The sequence below is a fragment of the Pteropus medius genome, unplaced genomic scaffold, assembly GCF_902729225.1.
Source record: "Pteropus medius unplaced genomic scaffold, Ma_sr-lr_union100, whole genome shotgun sequence".
Classification (NCBI taxonomy): domain Eukaryota; kingdom Metazoa; phylum Chordata; class Mammalia; order Chiroptera; family Pteropodidae; genus Pteropus; species Pteropus medius.
In genome coordinates, this window is record NW_024354875.1 from 38,210,039 (window position 1) to 38,233,629 (window position 23,591).

Genomic DNA, 23,591 nt, shown 5'->3' on the forward strand with positions numbered 1-23,591 from the left:
CATCGCCAAGGACTAAATGGTATACTCTCCGTGGATTCTTCCATATTGTAGCTGTGCTGGTTAAGAACAAAGATGCTAGAGCATACTCAGAGGCAGGCTGCCTCGGTTCTATCCTAGCTCTAATTGTTAAGAGCTCTTTAACTCTGGCAAATCACTCAACCGTTCTGGCCTCAGTTTCCTCATTTATAAGATGGAGATAATAAGAGTACATACCACATATGGTTACTATAGTAATTAAATGTGTTAAAATTTGCGAAGTTTCTACTCTTCACATAATTGAGTTTTGAATAAGTGGTAGATTTTTCTATATACATAAACATCCCCTGGAATTAAATTCAAGTCAGAGGAGAATGTGGCCCTAAATTATAACTAAATTTCTACCATCAAATCAAATGAGGCTCGCAATATAAACTAAAGTTCATAGTTGGTCTCTTTGCATCCAGTCTAACATACGCTGTCTCCGCCCCTCAGTGTATCTTCATTACCACCATTGTGGCCATCATCTTAAACCTCTAATCTGATCAGATAATGGGATCCCCATTATCTACAATCATGATCACACAGAGATGCTTCAGGATTTCAAGGACATGTGGGAGAGCACATGGCATGAGGGTCTATTGGGATTCTGTGTAAGATTTTACCTAAAAAATTATATATGCTCCTAAAAAATGTTTGAAAATCATTGGCCTACTGGATAGGGATTCCACCAGATGGCAGTCAAGGCACCCATGAGCAGCCCTTGTCCATCCGTCCAGCTGTTCATCAACACAACCCCATGATCCAGATGAAAAAGTTCACTGGTACACAGTGCTTGTGCCATTAACTTCATAGTTTTGCATATGCTGCTTCATCTGCTTGAAATGCCTTTCTCTACCTCCTACAGATAAGTCATCGAAGGAATCTTTTGCTGGGAAACATGCTCAGATATGCATTTCTGAAAGAAACCCACAGGCAGAAAGGCTCATCAGACTTTGGTGCTGGGGGTCCTGCTTCATGTGCTGTAGGATTTATCAAGGCTGGGGATCCCTATGTAAAATACATAGCTTCTCTAGATGATCACATTACCCAACAAAATCCTGCCACAGCACTGGGGTGGCTCCAAAGAAGCAGACCATTGGGTCTATGACTAACCTTAGGAAATCAACCTCTCTTTTTATGTTCTTGCAAAATTCCTTGCTTACCCTTCCCAAGGTCTCTGCTGCTCTCCCCTCCCAGAATACAGTCCCTTCAAAGGGCCCGTAGAACACCACAACCAATCTCTTTTCTAGTACATAGGCATCTTCTGCTTTTATCTCTGCAATGCATCTCTCCCCTGAGGCAGCAGGAGCAGAGGCCTCCCTATCTGACGGAAAGGGAAAGGACATGCACATCTAGAGTAAAACACAACTCATCATAATGAATCACCATTCCACCTGCATGTGTATCCCAGTGAATCATGACTTCTTTCTTTATATTTCTCTTGAATAACTCTAGACTAGTTTTGTGGTCAGAAAAATATACAATTTTTTAAAAATCCAATTGAGACACATCTATGTTGCAGTACCATCAAGAAAGTTAAACTATGATACAGGTATATGACAGAAACCGGTACTTTGCCCATTAGCTGCCTTTTGCATACCTTTAACATATTCATTCAGTGATAAAAAAAAAATACTATTTGTTTAGGAGGGTCCCCACTTACTGCCTTCATTCGTGCATCAGTGTTTGCACCTTTTCAGTTCAATGCCATAACTTATCACATCACCTCCTCCTCTGTAGTTTTGGCAGCCAGTCTCAGGACTGCTGCTGATTTTCCATCTGTCAAACTCAATCTATCTTCCACATAGAGGTAGGGCGTGGAGAGTGGATTGAGCAAAGAACAACTAAGGCAGAATGATTTTACTCTGGATTCAGTCAGTGTGGAAGGGAGAAGGTGTACTAATAGCATGGAAAATTCCCTAGCAGAAACTTGCTTTCCAGCTTTGCAAGAGTTTGACTAGAAGTGGGGTTGCAGTCTGGGAGATAACAACCCCATACGGTCAACAGCTTTTGTAGTTTCTGCCCAACTACAAGGATTCCTCTTAACCGCAGCAAGAGGGGAGTGGAATACCAGCCATTTTGAATAATTCTACACAGTGTGCCCATGCTTCTTATAGCAGGTTGGACCAAAGAAGATATCTTATCAAACCTAACCAATGAGATGGAATAGAATATGCCTGCATAACCTCCTTGAAAATGGACACCAATTGAAATCACCTCTCCCATTTCCTGGATGTGTAACCCTGGGTAAGGCAGTTAACTTCTCGAAATATTTCTTCATCTGTAAAAACAATATTTGAACTAATGATGGTTAAATTTCCTTTTTGCTCTTTCATTATGGTTTTGTGATGAAGGTAGGTTCTAGTGTCAGTGAGGCCTGGGTTCCAGATCATGTTCCATTGGTCACTAGTCTTATGTCCTAGAAAAGTTCCTCAACTTCTTAAGTATCAATTTAATCATCTATAAAATGGGGATTTTATATTCTTATTAAATAATGTAATATATTTTAAGTACTGAAAACACAACCACACAGTAAAGGAGCCTATGGCCTCGGGTTGCTATTGTTATTGTTATTTCTATAAGGAACATAATTTGAATTTTTTTTTTTTAAAAAAGGAAGAAAGGAAGAAAAGAACGAAGGAAGGAAGGAAGGAAGGAAGGAAGGAAGGAAGGAAGGAAGGAAGGAAGGAAGGAAGGAAGGAAGGAAACCAAGGTGAAAACATCATAATTGTTCAGTCAAAGGAATGTTTGAATAAGAAAATCAAACCATCTGGCTCAACATTATTAGTGCAAACAGGTGAGGGTAGAGAGGACAAAGAATCAATATGACTCTCTAGACATCTAAAAATGTACAGGACATTTAATTGTGGCCTAAGCAAAAAAAGCTAACACTATTTATCTCAAGCTCTATCATTCTCAGAACTTAAATAAAAATCTAATAACAAAGGGTACTCCAAATACAAATAGCATTGGGTAAAATCATAATAGTGCCTGATAAAGTCTATAAACTATTCAATTTGAAGAACCAAGCTGAAGACTATTTATTCTATCGTCTTTTCTTTGCAGCTTTGTCTCAATGGCATGTATAATATCCATATCCTGGGATAGTCTTTCCTCCTATGTCAGGAGTATACTGCTCACTATTCCAACACCACACAAGATTGATTATTTCAGATCTAATTGATTTCCTCAATCTGGAAACTACTCTAACAATCCTAAAGGTGGTAATGTTTTAAAACTCTCAGAAGAATACACTAGGAAATCTATTATAGAATATTTTTCTCTACTTAGATGATATGATCTGGCAGTAACTATTGATATGGATTTACTTAAATATGCAGTTTTATCAATTCTTTCGTGAGTCGCATTACCTGATTGGGTACAATGCAATGAATTTTAAAAGGGTGAGAGAATAAAAGACAAGTAAGAGAGAAAAAATAATACTAAAAGAACCAGTGCTACATAATGTGGCATAATACAATGCCAGTCTCAAGAGATGGAAAATCTTAGCAGAGGATGGGTTACAGTTAGTGAAGGCAGCCAATCCAGAGTGCCTCGGCCAGAACAAAAACGTCATTCTTCCTGTAAATCCAAGTGCTACTAAAATTGACAAGAACGGGGACCGAATATCAAAGATAAAGTCATCATACAAAAGGCATGTCACATCCACCTCTCATATAAAAGAACTGTATGGATAACACGCATCATATTTTTCACATCATATTTGTAAAGATTTACTTCTCTTGTTCCATTTTCTGGGCTTGTATGTGCAAAGCAACATGTGCACAAATGACCCTTTCAGATGGTCACACCAGGAAATTGGCAAGAGTTTTCCTATTTGGAGATCCTAGGGACCTCCTAAGGAATGCAAGAACTAAACCATTCATTATCCCATACTTACAACTTGATATCAGGTGCCCTAGAATTCAAGGTATAGTTAAAGTAGTCCTGAATATCTTAAAAGAAAATTAATCACTGTCATCTGTCCCATTCAATTATCTCGGCAATATCAAGAGTTGTCACGTATGGCTAGCAGGACCTTTTCAAAGCCAACTGTTTCTGCTGCAAGATAATGAAAGGAAAAGGGAACATTTCAAATATTCTCTTCTTAGATAATCTTCTCTCCACTGACATACTTGCATATGATAGTGACTGAATACACACTTTTAGTTGACTGTGGAAAGTCATCTTCTCGGAGAAGTTAATGACTTGCTGACTATCCAAATGGTAATTAATGCATGTTTACGTCCCAAATTTGATGTTATTCAATTACTTTTATGTTTACATTTTAAAGCCATATTCTTGTGAAACATCTAGAATGGCTATTTTCAGAATTTGGAACTTAGAGGGTCCAATAGCCTTAATATCCTGACGTCATTTCAGAAACAAAGGTACAAGATTCAATTTAAATCATCCTGATCACTCAGACGTCTAATCAGATACGTTGCCCACTTGTCCTGTTACATTTATATACTTTCAAGTGCAAATTCGCTGACATAAGGTGGTGACATTAGGAAGAAATTTGCCCAGAAGCTAACTTATAAAGCCTTTAACCGAGACAACCATTCCATATCCTGCTTATCTGTTTGTGTGGTTCTAAATAACCCCACAAAATGCTTGGGGATGCAAACTCTTTCTGTTGTCTTTCACCTATAAAATGCAGGAAACTGTCCCCAGGCACCTTGGGCATGATTTTCCTTTACAGATCAACCTCTCATTGAACCCAGAGGGCCTGACCCTATTACAAAAGCATGAAGCAGAGAGAACTTTTAGTGGAGGAAGATGGCTCCACTTCATTACTGTCCTTCTCAGACTTTCATGTGCAAACAAAACACTTCAAAGTTTAAAATGAAGATTCAGATTCAGTAAGTCTGAGGCACGGCCTGAGAGTCTACAGTTCTAACAAGCACTCAAGTGATGATGCTGCGGGTCCATCAACCAACCTTGAGCAGCTAGGAGACCTCTCTGCGATGACACCCCAGCCCTGCTCTGCCACTACTGAGTTTTACCACTTTGGGCACATTAGGTAACTTCTCAGTGCTTTAGTTTTCTCTTCTATGAAACTAGACACAAATGGAGGTTTTCAAGAAATTTAGGGAGTTAAAGAAAATGTGAATGAATAAATGTAGACGAAAGCAATCTGAAAAAAAGTTTAAGGAGCAACTCAATTAACAATCTTTAAAATCACTGAAGGACGTGAAGATAACTCTTCTTCTGAAACTAACACACTGGATATTGTTGCTTCTGCTGTCAGTTTTGTCTCCCGCTGAGCATTCTGTTCTCATACTCTCCATCAAACTGCTGCTCTAGGTGTCTGCCCTCTGACCAGGCTACAGTAGATAACCTGACCTTCCATACAAAGTTATTTCTGAGTAGTCCCCAGACTGCATCTTGTGGGGTAGCATAATCCTCTTGATAACTTTTCTTCCAAAGTCTCAAGTTCCATTAACATAACACTAAGTTTTTTAATTAAATTGTAGGGAGGACAAGAAGACGATTTTCCATGTCTGTACAATTCATAATTTATAGAATTTTCTCTCTTAAAATTCACATATGGATACCTGCTTGTTTCACACATGACAAAAAGTGAGAGCTGATAAAAATAAATTCCTTGCCCAATAATCACAAAAATAATTAAGGCTAGAGACAGGACTGAAAACAATGTGTTTAATTCTCAGTTCAGTATGTTTGCTTATATTTCACCTTGGAAGAAATTTTCCTAAACTCTCCTTTTTACCCTAGCTCCTCGAAAATTACCTGCAGCCACTCAGTTTTGTGGCAGTGGATGGCAGGATGCCATTGGACCAAAGCAATCTTTTAGAAGAGGAAAAGAGAGAAAAGCACAGAAGAAACAGAGAAGCATTCCTCATGGGTGAAGCAGATGAGACTGGAATAAAGAAACTTGTGGCTTTACTAGCAGGCCATTCTATCTCTGTCCTCTCAGGGGAATCTCAGGAAAGAATATCTGAAATATTCACTGGGTCACAGACATTTTCCAAAGATGCCGTTATCCAGTTTAATCCATTTTAAACAGCATATCTTTTTAAAAAGTATACTACAACGAATAAGCCACTCTGTAACTAGAGAACTACTTGCCATATGATTAGGAACAGCTTAGATCCAGGGTCCGTGATGGCATACAGCTCTAGAAAGAAGCCTGGAAGCATTAGAGTATGCCAAGAGGCGAGATCTGGACCAAGGAGGTACTACACATGAAAGGAGCCAGACTGGATGCTAATTGATTAGCTGTAAAAAAGTGGTCATGGGTACCAAGCAAAGAATGAATTATAGAGTTGTGTGGAGAGAAATGGGCTCAAGGCAGATTTATTATGCTCCATGTCCACTCTGCCAGCAGGCTGCACAGAGTCTCAGAGGTACAGATTTACTCAGGATGGAAATTTTGCAGCCAGGGATGCTATCTCAAATAATCTAATTTGGTGAGATGAGAAAATCATATTTTGTAAAACTATCACCCCTTTTCAAAAGCCCATATAAAAGTTTACAGGCTGTCGAGATATCTAGCCATAGCATGAGCTTCTATTATAGGAGATATGGAGACAATGGACTTAAAGATAAAATTATTTTAATAAGAAATGCTACTACTTGGTAAGCGCAGTTTGTTCTCTACAACCTGAACTTCACACATTTTTATAAGGTATCTATTCATTGTCAGGCTGAGGAGCTGCTGTGTCACCATTGCTTAGTCAAAACTTTTTCAAATAAAAGAATCTTGATCTGAGTGTGATACACTGTATGATGTTAAGGTAGACGATCCCACAGCCATTTCCAGTGTCTCCTCCATAACATTCATGTCTTCTATGCAAATGTTAAAATAAATATATTCCCAATCTGCGCAAAATGGGCTGCTCTTTTGGCCATGGTACATGTTAAGCAGGTGCCTCAGCAGAAAGGGAGCTTGACTGTCCTCTACTAATTCTAGATGAAGGAGAAATTACGTTCGAGAGCACAATAAAACCATGCCAAGAAAACTTCTTCAGGACTTGCATGTGGGTGTCTTTCAGGGGTTAGAGAAAAGAATAAGAAAGAGAGAAAGGGCTATAGTATTTCCAAATAATAGCAGTTGTCATTTTCCAAGTGTTTATTCTGTTTCTGGTACAGAATAAGCACTTCATATATGTCATCTCATTGAGTCCCTGCAATTATATAAGATATACAATATTATAGCCATTTTACAGAGGAGGAACCTTTAATTTGATAGGTTTAAAATTTGCACAAGGCCATACAGCAGGGACTTGATCTGGATGTATCAGAGTACAAAGAACACAGTTTATTCCAATGTTACTTCCCAACATTGTTTCTCATTGTCATTCTGGATTCCTGGTTATCCAGGAAATTACTACCTAGAGGAAAAGGACTTCAGGAAACCTTGGAAGGGAAAAGAGATTATGAATTACTGTATTTCAGACCTGAATACACCCTTGAAAATTATTTGGACAAAATCCTGAGAAGAAACAGGAAGTGGTCACAGGACTAGTTTTGGGTCACACAGCTAATTAACAGCAGGAGCAGGATTTCCTTCTCACCCTACAAAGGCAACATGTCCAGTTGGGTTGACGAGGAAGTGGTTTTCCCTTCTCTAATTTTGGGGATTTTTTTCCACCTCATCTTCTTCACTACCTTCCCCTCTTCTCCTGAAATAGAATGAATGGGGTAGGTAGGTAATTAGGAGATAATTAGAATCGGAAAGATAGAGTTAAGACAAGAAAAGATATTCTGGTATTTTTCCTTTTAGTTACTTAACTTGAGGATAAAAGTCATCCCAGGTATTTCTTTAGGGGAGGGACATGATGGGAGGAGTAATCCAATATTCAGTCAACATTAGCTTTTACTATTGGCCAGATACTCAAAGTCATTAACTTGATTAATAAGTCAAGAGATCTGCTCTCAAAAAGCTTATAGTCTAGTGAGAAAAATCAACACAATCAATACAAAACAATCATTTCAATATAATATTGCAAGCATAGTAAGGGAAACATAGAAAACGTGATGTGAAATGAAAAGATTATCAAGGACTTTAGCCCAAATATGATGGACATTCAGGGTAGCCTGCAGGAAGTCATCAAAGATGCTGGAAAACAACTGCAGAATTCTGGCTAAGAGAAGGCACACTAGGATATGTGCCTATGAGCTGTTAAATGAAATGATGTTCTGGCACATAGTAGTTGCTCAATAAGTGGTGATGTGCTTTAAAAGGTGGAAGAGAAAAGATGAAATAATTATTCTTTTTCTTTTAAGGAATCTAGGTGTACTTCTTCATCTACCTTTTTTCTTATATGTCCCCCCTTACTATGCTTCTGTCTACTGTCAGTCACTCCTCAAATTATTTCACCAATAATGCCAAGAAGGGGACAAATTGTAGCGATCAGCCAAGTTGAGCTTCTACTCAATGTTAGAATTCCTTCTATTTTGTTCCTGGTGGCTGTTCCTCTCATTTGTTGCATACTTCTACTTGGAGCAAGCACGACACTTCAAGGCCATTATTGGACAGTTTGAATCATTAGAAAGTTTTCTCTCATATCAAATTGAAATCTGCCTCCCTACGATCACACCCAATGAATTTTGTTGTGCCTGCTGGAACTTCAGGAAAATGAATCTACTTCTTTGTCTACATGTTATCCCTTCAAGTGCTTGCAGGAATCCGCCATGTCTGTTCAAAGCCATCTTATCCGGCACCAGATGGTGAGACACTTGCCTTGTCATGTTGCTAAAGGTGGTTGAGAAACGGCAGCATGGCGGGTGGGGAGACTCACAAAGATTCTGCATGTGTCTTTCTTCATTCTGGGCTGCTTAGAGTGGCTTCAACCAGTGCTGGAATCATGCTCCTAGAGCACACTTTCCCATGGTTGTAATAAGGCTTACCAGAAACGAAGAAGTGAGCTACGCTGAAAGGACTGTCGAGTGGTACGACCTGCCCAGCTAGGCACAGGCCCCAGAGCCTTTTACAAATCCATCCTGTGGATGGCCTCTCAAATGAGTGCCATGATTAACCCTATGAAACAGTTCAGATATTGCCTTTAAATTTTTTTTCCCTAATGTTAGCAAATAAACTTGCTATGCTACCAATAATTATCTCTTGAGAAGATCTGTAAGGTCTAACATTGCTGTCTCCGATGTGCATAATTCCCTCTCACATTTAATTTGATTGGTGGTGATATTTTTGAGGTAGGTATACCTTTTTGCCAATCCCACACCTTCCCCAAACCCTGCTCCCTTCAGTTACCAGTGAGCCTCCTTATTGTTGAGAAAAGAAGTTGCCTATTAGGAGAGCTGAGTCAGGCTGAAGGTAGAATTCTGTCATAATGTGACCCTGCAATGAGGACATGCTAAACTGTCAACTTTTAGGACACTTTACCCTCAATCATTCTCTGACGTTTTATAGATAACCAAGGTTTACTTAACAAGACAGAACACTATTGACAGATTTTAAATAATCGGTAATAGTTATGTATTCATTATTTTATGTAGCAACACTGAAAAAGTCTATAATTTCCATTTTAAATGGGCATTCATATTCTGAAGACTCAGAACTGTTACATATACACAGTATACAATTTTTCTTGCTATAACTCTTGATAATTCAGAAACATGATTTCAAGAAATCAAATAATCAAATATTTTCAAAGATCAGGTTGCCTTTTCCCCATGCCTGCCAAGAGTACAACAAATTTAAACCTTGTTTATGTAAACTATACACAAGGAGGCAAGAAAGGCTTAAAGGGGTCTCTCTGCCAGGACAGCAGCAGTTTGAATGCGTGCCATCACATCTGTACATTTGGCACAGTCATTTGGGTCTCTACTTGGCAGCTGTGGAAAGGGAAGACAGGAAGAAACCAGAGAGAAAGGGGCCTGTGTTTCCTACCATAAAACCATAAGGACAGAAGAAATGGCTGTTCTCAGGATGCAGGGAAGGGAGAAGCCTGGAGATTGAGAGGCAAGAGACACTGCTGACATTCAATCTCCATGGTGGTCCCCGTACCAGCCATATGGTCACTGCCATCTTTGTGGTTACCACAACCACTGGAGTTTGTCTGAAGCTGTCAGTCATGCAGGCAAAGGCAATGCTCCACAAAACACTGGTTAGAAAACTTCATCGAGGCACAATCAACACGTGGGGAGCCAGGGAAAAATTCTGGCTCCAAGAACTCACCTCCCACTGTCTCCTTTCAGATTTTGAAGAGTTAAGTTTAGTCCCTGGAATATGAATATCACGAGCAAGCTCACAGAGATACTGAAGGAGATAGTAGGTGGTCCGCTTTACCGTGGAGCACCACAGTGAACTAAAACCTGTGAGTAAAGGCCAGTGGGGAAGTCAATGAGAAAACAGAGCCTGGTTCTCTAGAATTCACACTTGACAGGTTCCACATGGGTGACTCAGAGCAGCTAAACAAAAGAGCGTCCTGTGGTTAATGCAGCATGGAGGAACTGAGCCTGGCATCTTTTACTGGTCCTTTACTAAGGATCACTGTAATGCCAATATGCTTTCTGAGTTGAGAACCAGTGCTAATCTAGAGAACTAGTACCAATTTCTATGTGTGGTCCATAAATCAAATGGGATACTTATAAAATATTTAGATAAAATATTTAGATTACTGGGTCCTACTTACCTCAGACCTGGTGAGTCAGAAAACTTAAGGGTGATTTCTAAGAATCTGAATTTTTTGAAAGCTCTCCAGGGATTCTCTTACAAGCTAAAGTCCAATAATCACTGTACTAGAAATGTTTGTAGGGCCAGCCTGGTGACGACGTGCATGGGACCCAAGGAAAGATTATGAAAAAAAGGAACAAGACTAAGATTTTACCTTCCACATTCTGCGCCTGGATAATTTTATTCCTACAAAAGTAAGATTGACCATTAAGAACCAAACATATAGTAATTACGTATATATGGACTTAAACTCTTTGATAATTCTGCGTGTAGTTCACCAATTACCTCTGCTTCTTGCTAAACATTTTGTTGTCTAAATTCCGACACTGAAAATCCAATTTGAGTAATAAAATAAATGCCTATGAACCCAGGAGGATCCAGGTAACTATTCAACTACAATTCAAGTGCCTGAGAAGAGACTGTCCTTGAATGAGTCCACCGTGCTTACACAGACCCTACTTACATGAGTTGGCTCCTATACCCAGATAACTCTCTGATATGGGTCACTTCCATACATTCCAGATTTACAAATGTGTACCAAGTTCATGAAGCATATTCATACAGAAGCTACATTTTAAGCTATGTTTAAAGACCCCTTGGTCTTTCTAAAAATCCTAGAGCCCAGGTTAGGTGTTTTGTTATTAAAAATTTGCCTGTGCTTCGCATAGTTAAAAATTTTCAAGACTCCTCGTACTGCTTACAATTCCATACCACTTCTCCCCCTTTCATTTCATTGTTCTCCTAAAGTAAACAAGGAAAAGTAGATGAGAAAAATATATAACCAAAAAATACAAGGTAAGTTTCAAACAGAAGGCTCAAAAATCAGAGTTGCAAAAGTTCTCTTGGCAAAGTAATCAGTGTACCTATGAGGTATTTGATATTAATTATTAAACTATATAATGTCTAATAATGGCTACTTTATGAGTTTATTATGTGTGTTTTTCATTTTACCTGACAATAATCCCACAGAAGTTTCACTCATTGTCTCTTAGACTTGGGAAACTAAGACACAGAAAGGTTGAGTAACTTGGTCAAAGTCACACAGCTAATAAGTGGAAGAACTGCAATTTGCAGCCACAAAGTCTGACTCTAGAGCTCCTAAACTCAACCATTAGGCTATACTATTTCCACCTTTAATAGGGCAACATATGCAGGGAATGAGATGTGTTTAAACATCAGTATTTCCAGATATTAAGACCATGTGCAATGACAAATTGATCTAAATAAAAAATATTTCATACATATAAAATCAAAATGTCCGTTTATATACAAGTATGTTTGTACACAAACAGTGACATTTTATGTTTTATATCTTTATTCTCAGCATTATATTTTTCATAACATATAAAGTAACATCTCTCCCAAAGTCTTTGAAGGAAAGTTTTCCCACCTCTAAAGTATTGAATCTAAGGCCATTACAGAGTCCACCCAATTTCTATGTGAAGTTTATATTCTAGTGTTTAACAACAAAAGTTTTCTACACTTACTCATAATGTTTCATTTCCCTAGGCTCGATTTTTAAATATTCTAAATTCTCTGAATCTTATTTTTCTAATTATCAATAAGGGTTTTGCACAAAGATTCCTTTTAACCTTAAAGACACAATGATTTTCTTTGACTGAATAGTAGTCATTTCCATATCCCTAACTGATATTTCACAGAAACAGCAACCTATTAAACCTGAGATGAATTAGAATCTGGTATGCAACCAGTGTAAACTGACCAAGAGTCCAGGCTTCTAGACTCTGAAAACCTTACATAATAAAGTAACAATCAGACTGACCACTTTAACAAATAAACATCAAAAATCACAGCTCTCTGTGGAATTTTACACAATTTTAGCATGAGTATACCGAAGCAAAAATTTAAAAGAATTGGCAAATCATTTTTCACGATGGGTCTTTTCTTAGTGTAGCTCAAAAGATCTCTTAAAATTTCATAGCATCTTAATTATGTTGTTAAAAAGAACACACATCACAATACGGAAAATAAATTTTAATGAAGATTTAACTGAGAAATACTCTTCCTTATCAAAGAGTAAATAATGCATAAATGAAACACTGTATTCCAAGAGAAAAAGGTGAGCAACAGCACTCAACTGCAGTCCTTTCACATGCCAAGGACAATAGCACAACCCCTGATATGCACGATTACTGCGTATGCCAAGCCCACTAAAACTACTGACCACACCTTTTATTATTTTCAGATGCAACTAGAAAAAAAAAAAAGAGATATGTGAGCCCTTAGTTAATGTTCTGTCTATTTACCCAATCTTTGCTTTTCTGATATATTGATATAATATAGTCCAGAGTCTCAGCCAAAAAGAGAAGAAAAAGGACAGGATATCTCTGTGTGCGCTTTAAAAAAAAATTAAATTCTATTTCCCATTATAAACTCAGAAATGTAATGGCTTAGCACATTCATATTTATTTCCAAAATAAAATAGTCTTAGACCCATGAATTTCAAACCTTTCTATTTGCCGATGGTAGAACTGTCTTTATTAAAGAGCTAGTCATTTTTCATGAGATAGATAGAAAAGCCTGGTTATCTTTTTGTATCAGTTTGTATGTATTTTAATCCATCTCTGATTTTACAGTTGATGTGGGACCAAACAAATTAAAAAAAAAGAGGTTACTGGTTTTTCTTAACGTATAATATTAATATTATATTCTGTATTTTTTTCACTGACTTCCTAAAAATATGCTCATGAATTTCCTTTCAAACTGATTATACTGTTCAGAATATCTTGAAGCTGAACAGGGGGTCAGCATGTTAATCCAGCTAAGGCAAGATGATCCTTAAGTGAGCCAGGGATAAAAATTCTAATAGTATGATTATCATGATAAACAACCACTACTGGTTCTTGAACAACCACAGTATGCACAGCAGTCCACCAATGGCTCTTACAAATTCCTCAAAATGACCAAGTCGACCCATTTCACAGATCAAGAAATCGAGGCCCAAAGACGTTAAGTAACCTCCCCAAACTCTCGAAGCTGGTTAGGAGCAAAGCCAAGATTGGACTCAGCACAATGCCATCTTTGCTCCTAACCAGTACTCCACACTGCCTTTACAGTTCAGATGCTGTAGTTCTCCACCCAGGCTGGGAATTAGAACTATTTGAAGAGATTTTTAAAAATACTGATAAATTAAATGATTCCCTCAAGATGAGCTAAGAACATCACTACTTTTTTCAAAGCTCCTGAAATGATTTTAGTGTGAATGCAGGGTTGAAAACAACTGGATTAACAAATGCCAAGGAATAGCTGTTTTTTAAAGACGTAAGAGTCTTTCTCCTAGAAGTGCGAGAACAGAAGCTGAAGCTGTTTATCTAAAACAGAAACACTAGATGGGGGCATACACCAACACCAGCAGCATAATTGGACCATCCTTGTTTCTTCCCTAATCTGCTCCTTCTGGCCTGTGTAAAGATCCCACATGGTGTCCTAGTGCTGAACTACACCCAGGAGGCTGTGTAATCCACACCAAGTGAGAAGCCCAGAAAAGAAACAGCTTTGCCCAACGTCTCATGCCAACAGAAAAGGCAGAATGAGAGCTGGAGTCTCCCGCGCCCTATTTCAGGGCTCCTTTTGCAAAAAAATTTTGGAAGCAATAGGAAAACAGTTGGGGCAGAGAGTCAGCCAAGGCATCTGAAGAGAATTTCAAGAACCAGAGAAAGTAAAGAAAAAAATCATAACAGACTGAGAAAGGAATACAGCCACAATCTGAAAATATCGAGAAAATGACAAGGAAAATGTAACAAAGCAACAGAACTGGCCAGAGAAAACTACAATAGCAAGAAATAACCATTGCAATACTGTATTGGCAAAACAAGAGGAAAATACAGGGGAATCACCACACCTTCCATCCAACTTTGGGAATTATGTCAAAGACTAAAGTACTTCCGAAATAGAAAGTAATGTAAAAGCAAACACTAACTGTAGGAAAATTCTCTGGCACAGAGGCAGAGGCTGCCAGAAACTCCCAAACCTGTAAAGCATCATTGATCTATCTATGTCAATTGACCTATGAGGTCAAAGAAAAAATTATGGGGCTACTTTGGGGCTATGTGACAAAGAGTCTTAAACGTTAGAGGAGAGGTTTACACCTTGCCACTCAAAGTGTAGTTTGTGAATTGGCTATTTAAGCATCACGTGGGAACTTATTAGAAATGCAGTATCTTGGGCCTCATTCCCTACCTGCTGAACCAGAATCTGAATTTTCATAAGACCTCCCATGATTTACATTCATACACAAGTTTAAGGAGCTGTGTCTCTGCTCTAAGAACCGAATTGAGGGGTTAAAACAAGCAAAGAGCTATTTATAGGCAGAATTTGGGACTAGAGAACTAGGTAGATTTCAATCTAATTAAATTATTTGTTAATGTCCCATGATATGCCAGGCCCTGAGCATATTTCTGGAAATGAATGCCTGAGGTTAGGCATGTTTGGCATGGTGCCCTTAGGGGAGAACATAGGAAGCGTATGTATATGAAGAAGACCATGACTTGTGCTCCAAGATGAGGTCAAGCAAAATGGCTTGGAGGAGCAAAAGTGAGTTCAGAGGGAGATCGGGAAGCATGTAGCCATTGTACTGACTCTCTGACAGGCAGAAATGGTTACGGAAAAGTGGGAGGGCCTGTTTTAGGCAGAAGGATACGCATAAGCAAAGATGCAGAACTCAGGGGCCTGCTGTGTGTTGAAGGACCACTGTCTACAGCTTAGAGCAGTGTTTTCTGAATTGTTTCAAGCAGACTCATGATTCTGTGATGATGCCTCAGAGACCACTAAGGGTGAGAGGGGAGGCTGATGGGATTGCTGAGGCCCCATGTCAACCACATAATATTATTTATAAAACAGTGGATTTCCACCTTGAAAAATAAAAGTTGAAACATATCACTGAGCCAACGCATAGGCACTTCTAAAATTATTATGTACAGCTGTGCCTGGCATGTAGCAGGCACTCAAATATCCATCGAATAAATTAACAAATGAGTCAATCACTCTACGAGATAAAAGTAAAAAATGTGGAGCTACTTTGGGGCTGGACTGCAAAGGGTCTTAAACTTCAGAGGAGAGGTTTATATGGCATTTGGTAGGGCACTGGGGAAAACTTTATTAGCCAGTGACTGAGCTTGGCTCTGCTTTAAGAAGCTTATTCTGCAAACCAAGTGTAAATGAATTGGAAATGAGAGAGACTGGAGATGGGAAACTAGTCAGGAAGACATCGTGGTAGTCTCTAAAAAGGGATAAGAATTTAAACAACCATGGGGATAAAAGGTTGGAAAAGAGGCATCATGAGGCATTGTGAAATTGGAGTATCTGGAATTTTTGTGTGAACTATTTGTGGAAAGCAGAAATATTGAGAAGCTCCTGGGTGACTGGGAGAAATACAGAAATTAGTCACCCTTGTTTATGGAAAGACAAAGATGTTGATTAGAGTTTAGACCCGTTAGATTCAAAGCACCTGAGAGTAATATAAAGCCATCTCGTAGGAGGTTCGAAATGTCAATATGAAATTTAGGAGGGAAAGTAGAGATGGGATGTTACTTTAGGAAAATACTCTACCTAATAAAAGGACACCACTGAATTAAAAGTAACATGAAAAAAGGAGATCATCTAATAAAGCAAAGAGAATCAAGAGCAATCTGCAGAAAGAAAGAAAGAAAGAAAGAAAGAAAGAAAGAAAGAAAGAAAGAAAGAAAGAAAGAAAGAAAGAAAGAAAGAGAAAGAAAGAAAAAGAAAGAAAGAAAAAGAAAGAAAGAAAAGGTAGGATAAAAAGACCGTATTGAGATACATGGGGAACAGACACCAGAATGAAGGAGGTAGCAAACAGATAGTGAAATGGTGGGGCTGGGCAGAAAGTGTCACAATAAAAATACAGAAGCAAATAAAAAGCAGCGGGAAATTGAGCCAAACATAGTCATTGTTCTTTAGATCACTGAAGACACAGGATCTATAGGAACAACAGAAAGCCAATTTTGCTCTTTACTTCTGTTAAAGATTTTCACAAATGAAGTAGTCGCTCCCGAAAAAAGTAAACAAATTGCTTGTATTTTTTAAATAAAACTTGTTGCTGTTTTAAAAATCAAGCCATGATATCTTCAGACTCAGCTGGAAGGAAAAACATCTGAAATGGGGGAGGGCAATTCAAGGATTTAAGATTCTTTTTTCTTCCATGGTGGAAGCTCCACACAGCATTATTCTATGTAGACACCTTGCCTTTTGGAGTTGTGTTTGTTTTGCAGGATTTTTTTCCCCTCTCTCTGAACCAGGTCACTAGCCTGAGAAAAAGAATGCTGAGAACACCTGATATATTTTGATAGATCTGTATATAATAGTTACACTTTGTAAAGTTATCCTCCAACTGGTGACAGGCCTCCCTAATTGGCCATGTTTGGGTGACAAGTACTAATGACAGTTCCTTCTCTGGTTTGACCGTCGAGGATACAACTCCTTTGGTTTCCTTTCTGCCTCAGTTCAAGAAGGATACATTCAGTTCACCATTCTCTTTTTTGCTCTGTGATTCTGTATATTGGTAAAAAGCTATAAAATATCGACATTGTTTTTCTTTATCAAAGATGCTACTTAGCAGTTATTAAACTTCTATAAAGAGACCATTATTCCTGCAATGTAAAATAATAGAATGCAAATGAAGTACATAAGGAATGGTACTGCAAAACATTTATATCACTAGGATGATTCCAGAAAGGACAGTAATTTTTTCTTTGTTAGAAGAATTCACCTTCTCAAAAGCATTTTACTACAAATGCATTCAACTGAGGTCAAGGAGAGCTACAAGAATAGCTATTTGATTTGTGGTTTTCATTCCAAGCTTCCTCAAATCACTTTTGGAAATGAGTAGGGACGTAAATTATAAATCCAAAAATGCTTGATTTATGGGAATATAGAATCAGAACTACAGCCAACACTTTGACCAAATAAAAATTTTTTCCACGTTAAAAACCTCAAGCAATAACAGAACTTACAATGCAGTATTCGCATTCTATGAGAATTTATCTATTACAAGGATGGGATAGCACATACTCAATGCACATATGGCATTAAAATAAGATAAAAGGACTCTGAAAAACCAGTGAAATCCGGCCCTGAAATATTTAAGGGAAGACTTTCAAGCCAAAATCTTCAACTTTATCTAGGAAGTAGCTTATTGACTTTATGAAAAGGCTTTTTAATTTGAGAATTGCATTTCCTACAGCTTCATGCATTGTTCAGAAGCTGCCAGTTTCCAAGCTTTAGACTGGACTCTATAAAGCAAATGTTTTATTTCTTCTTTGTGAACATGTTTTGCTACATATTAACAAAGTTTGCATTCACCTTGGGGTGATGTTTCTGCGCAAAGCAAAACCCAAAAGGAACTGCAAACCACATCTCTCTACGAAAATGAAGAGGACGTTGGCTAAGCCAAGACCTTCTGAGAGCATTCCAAAACTGTATTTATTTTATACCCATGGGGGTAGGGGGTTTGATGGCAATTTATTTTCCTTGAAGGACCACAACACTCCCCAACCAGGTTACCATGAAAAAAAAAAAAAAAAATGTCCTCCAGAGCCTGGGAAAGCATTCGGAGAAGCATCGTCCTGCCAGCTCTCCCTACCGGCCCCCGCAAATAACAGTGGTGAAACAGATGGTCTTCCCCCGCCCTTCTCCTTGTCCCTTCCGCAGTCCCACAGTGTCTTTCCATACCGTGCTGACACCTTCACCCAGCGCTTGGTAGCCCAGACCCCACTCAGGGATCCCAGGAAGTGCAAACTTTGAGACCTTCTTTCTGCCTCACCGCCCCCGTTTCTCCTTCATTTAGCTTCAGAACTCTCTCGGGACCCTAAGCTTCTGCTGCTATCCTTTTCCTGCACCTCCTTCCCTCAAATATCCATTCCCCTATAGTAAAGCGAGACATCGAGCCCGAAACTTCCAAGCCCAGGTGGTGGAGACACTGCGGCTAACCACAGAGGGGCACTCTCCTTGTCCTCTCCCCTTCTCCATATCCCCTCCCCGTCCTTGAGAATCTGAGCCCAGGAGCCCACACTGGGGACTCTTCCACGCCTCTGGCTTCCACGACCCACTCCTAACTTCAGGGGTTCACAGGAGCCTCACACCCCATAGCCCCGGCAAGCGCAGCTGGGCGTCCTCCTCTACAAGTGGGAGCACCCGGGACTGTGCAAACTATCGGGAAGGGGCCTCCGGGCCATTCCCTGCGGCGGCGCACCGAGGCGACCGCTGGCCTTGAGGGGGCGGGCGGGGACCAGGCGGGAAGGCGGCGCCGGTCCCGCCGGGCTGGGCTCCCGGAGCTTACCTCGGCGCGCGGGCCGCTGGCGCGTGGGGCAGTGGCACCTCCGGCCGAGAAGCTGTTGCTCGTGCTCCGGCGGCTGCGGCGGTCCCGCCGGGGCTGCGCTGGCGCTTCGCGCAGACGCTCTTCCACGATCTGCAGCAGCCCAGGCGGTGGCGGCGGCAGCGTCCGCGACAGGTCGGCTCGATGCGGCCCGGGTGCGGCTCGGGCGAGGCCCAGGAACTGTCCAACTCTTGCAGACGTGGGGCCGAGGCTCCTGGCCGCGGCCCCAGCGCTGAGCGCAGGCGCGCCCTGCCTCGCCCAGGTGAGGGGCGTGTGCCTGCAGCCCGCGGGGCGCGCCCGGCGGGGGCTGCGCTCGGGTCCCAGCCAGCAGCCCGCCCGGCCGGCCCACTGGCCTGGCCGAGGACCCCGGGGTTGGGACACGCCAACGCCACTCCCGCGCGCTGAAGCCGGTGACAGTTTACCAGGAAGGGACTTGCGAGGCACACACACTAGGGCAAATGAGGCGGGACCGTTCGGGGGCTCGTTGACACTGCAGAGGCTCCCGCAGTATCGCCGCCTTTAAATCCCGCCTTTCCAGGCGTGCGCGCACAGCGAGGGACAGGAGGCTCCGTCCCGACCAGGGGGTCCTCGCAGTCCTCGGCCTCGGGGCTCTGGTAGCTGAAAAATTTCTTGGCAACGGCCGAGGTCCCAAAACCAGGATGCCAAGCGGCGCGGTGGGGTGGATCTTTCACATATTAGTCAAGCCAGAGTCAAACTCTCTTGGAGATCGTCAGCCAAACTATTTGTTTTTCCTCTTTGACCAGCTCTCGGCTAGAAGACCACACCGAGCAGCAGCCTCAGCATTTTTGGCGGACCCGGGAAGGCCCGCAGCGCTGAAGACATCGCAGCCCCGCCGCGGATCTGAAAGGCTCTTGTGTGGGTGTTCCTCCGTTTTTATTTAAGTTGCCAAAACTAGAACATATCATCGGTTACCCTGTTGTACGACATCTTCTGAAAACGGTACAAACATAATCAAGGTGCTGAGTTCTGAAAGGGAAAAGGAAAAATAATTTTAGAAGAGCAGTTTTCTGAGATTACTTATTTGGCTGGAGAAGTGCAAGAGTAATAAACGACAAGAGAACTGTGTTAGCAGAGATTTTTTTTGACCAGATGATTTTAAAATATCATTCTCGGGTTCTCTTCTCAGATGATTGACACTAACTCCATCAATAATTAATCCAGCAGCTGTTAATGTCTTGGCATAATCGTCCAGAGTAAATATCTTCTTGCCCAGCCAAAGCCAATGCTGCTCTTCAGGGTAGGATTGAGATTTGACAAACACACATGTACACCGCACTAGAGCTTTCAAAAAGGACCAGGTTTATTACCTACTTTGGAATTTAGGGTTATGTTATTGCAGGCACGGATACATCTGAGCTACCAGGTTAGAAGGAGCATTAATCTGACACATACTTTTTATATTTTTAGAATCCTAAATACCTTCACATTCAGGTAGGCATTCTCACTCATTACCAAGGACAGGCACTTAATATGGTATGTTTAGTCTTAAATTTGTATTTGAAGTTGCTACAGGAAGCAAACACCAAAATTAAATCCCCACCCAGAAGAACATGAGCTATGATAATTGCTTAAGTTATCTTTTACAAAATTATGGTCTTAAGGTCTCCTTCCATCAGTAAGCACTATAATGAAAACAAGTCTTTCATGAGTCCCCGAAGGTCAGTAAGGTGGGGTTCTGGCCAACAGGGACCGGCAGGAAATTCCAGAAGCAAAAAGCCTTCCATGAGAAAGACACCCAGCGTCCAGTGCCCTGTACTTCAGAGCTGGGAACAGTGTGGTTGCTACTAAGCTCAGATAAGTATTGATATCTCCAGGTACCTGAGGTGCAGAGTACGGGAGAGGGGCCCTTAAAGCTTCAAGTCAACACCTTGGATTGCACTTGGAGGCAAATGAATAACCTCTGCAGAGTGGAACACCTGTAAGAAGTGTTCCCTGCGGCTTGCACAATTTAGCAGCATGTGCATTTTTCATATGTCCTGCAAAGTGCAACTATATCCCTCTCTCCTCCCTGTCTATTTTTAATCACCTATGGTAGAGAACGATTTGAGGGGCTGTTTTCCTAACGACAGCTGAAAGAGACATAAATACATGCAGACAGCTCCCAATTTTCCCCCTGTGACATAACATAACTAAGAACTGTGCCTTCATGTTCTTAGCTAAAGCAAGATTAAGACCTCTGGAAGCCCAAGCACTGAAACGGTTGCAGTGACTTCCTGCTAAACGCACTTCAACATGGAAACAACATTAAACTAAAAACCACAAGATTCAAATATATAGAAAAACCAGCTTCTCTTTATATTTTCTCATTGCAAATTTATGCTTATTGGATAACTTAACATTGTCTGTGTCTTTCTAGTGCTATCTAATATAAGGGGTCCTTCTGTCCTCAAACCCACCCACCATCATTTTCCTAGAACCATTATTGCTCAGTCCTGTCAATAATGGAATAAACCAACTCAGAGAACTATTAGCCTTAGGGGAGGTGCATTGAGAGGGCTGTCAAGTTAGCAGCAACAGGGATCATACAGCGAAGAGAGGTCCCTAAACATCATGGAGGAACATAGCAGAAAAGGATTAATTTAAATCTTTTTCTACTATTAGTGTTTCTGAGGTGCATAGCGCATAGTTTCCTAAACATTGATTAACATAGGCAGACCAATTCCCTTTACTATGTGCATAAATTCACTTTCCAGTGGATAAAGAACTCGATAATAACAAGAACATCAACAATTTTGAAGACTTGATAAATTGATTTTACTCAATAAGAAATAGGTAAGAGCATATATAATAAGACGCTATAAGCAAGGCCTTATAGATATTTTAGATTGCAGCCTTCAGCAACACTGGGTGCCATATCTTGAAAACCACTCTTAACAGAGGAAGAAAACTATGAACTGGGACTAGAGGGCTCAAATTCCAATTTCAGCTGTCAATTTTAAGCCTAGAGACCTCAGTTTCTTCAACTGTAACACAGGAATAATTACATCAGCCTTGTCTCAATGGGTTACTACAATACTCAAAAAACATATGAAACACTTTGGAAACTATATAGGAACATAGGTACCACTGATTGATAATTGTTTTGCTCATATTTCACTTTTTTTCCCATTGCTTTTGAGATAGTCTGCAAACTTTTCCTCAACCTGTCTTATAACTCCTGTATAGTTTTTCAATAATCTCCATTATGAATCTTTCCTGATGACTACTTTTGGATGGCTCCAATTTCATGTAATGGGGAAAGTGTGAGTTCTAGTGTTAGATGGTTTACCATGTACTCACTAGCTGAGTGATATTCTTCATTCCCTCTAAACTTTAGTTTCTTCATCTGTAACATGGAAAAATAAATATATCGTTGTCATAGGGTTATCCCAAGAACCAAAGGAAATTGAAGAACATTTTACAAACTGACAAAGGTTCACTGTAATTTAACAACCTCTTGGGAAGTAAATAGAAGATTTATCTCTATATTGGGCAATAAGGTTAAAGTGTTTTAGCAATACAAATAATAATAATAATAAAAATTAAAAAAACAATCTGGAACTTTCAGAGCAACTTAGAACTAGATGGAAAATGGTATAACATTTTTTTCAATAGGTACTAAATTTTATTTGTTTACAAGGGTGCATGAATATTGCAAATATCAGAAAATCTTTTATTTCAACTCCTACATGCTATGAGAAATTAATAAATTAAATGTTTTAGTGACATTTGTTCTTAAAAACCCCAAATCAGGTTTAGCAAAATATTTTGTATCTGTTCAAATCACTGAAATATTAATAATTTTAAGGATGTCTGTCTACTCAAGATGGATAATAATGAATTAAAACACAAATGTTGAGGATTTTTTTTTTTAATTGAAACACAAATGTTGAGGGTTTTTTGAACAGGTAATTTTCATTATCATTTTCTCATATGGTTGATGAAAAAATAATGAGATAGATAAATCTTTAAAGTTAATGAGTTGGTTTTAGAATTTGACCTAGACATCTATTTAAAAAAAGAAAAAATCAATACAAAAAAGTATAGGAAGTTTTAAATGGAAAGCTTAAGGTTATTTCTGAGTTCTCAATTAGTATTTTACATTTGTCTCATTTTTAAAGCTAACTATTATCTTTTAAATTTAACTGGAGTATCTGCATTTGGAAGAAGATGGGATATTAAGTGAATTGCTAAATCTCAGGCTTACTTGAGGAGCTATGCTAGTCCTTTTTTTCTCCCTGCCTTAGGGGATTGTCTTTAGGTGAATCACTAGCGTTCTATGCAAAAGAATTGTCCTCTTGGCCCACAATTATTTTTTAATCTGGAGTTTGAGTTCCCTTTTATCTTCCTTTCTAATTTGAATACTCCTAGCAGAGAAGGGCCAAGTGTGATCAAGATCTATTTGTTTTCACCTTTCCTCATAACAATTTATTTCCTTGAGATCTAGTGGAATTGGTGACATTGTGGCCCCTTTCCAAGACAATATCTTGTGTCCAGAGGTGATCAATATTGTAAAAGTATCCCTCCTAGACTCTACACATGGTTTTGCAATAATAA

The 23,591-nt window shown here is 39.7% G+C and overlaps 1 protein-coding gene across 2 annotated transcripts in view; it reads right to left on the reverse strand.

Moving 5' to 3' along the window:
• ZNF385B (zinc finger protein 385B) overlaps window positions 1-19,528 on the reverse strand; it is a 344,341-nt gene extending 324,813 nt beyond the window's left edge. For both annotated transcript variants that reach the window (XM_039855975.1, XM_039855974.1), the window contains exon 1: window positions 18,999-19,528. The gene's annotated coding sequence lies outside the window, so the exon portion shown is untranslated. The remainder of the gene's footprint in view (window positions 1-18,998) is intronic.
• Between the last annotated feature and the right edge of the window lie 4,063 nt (window positions 19,529-23,591).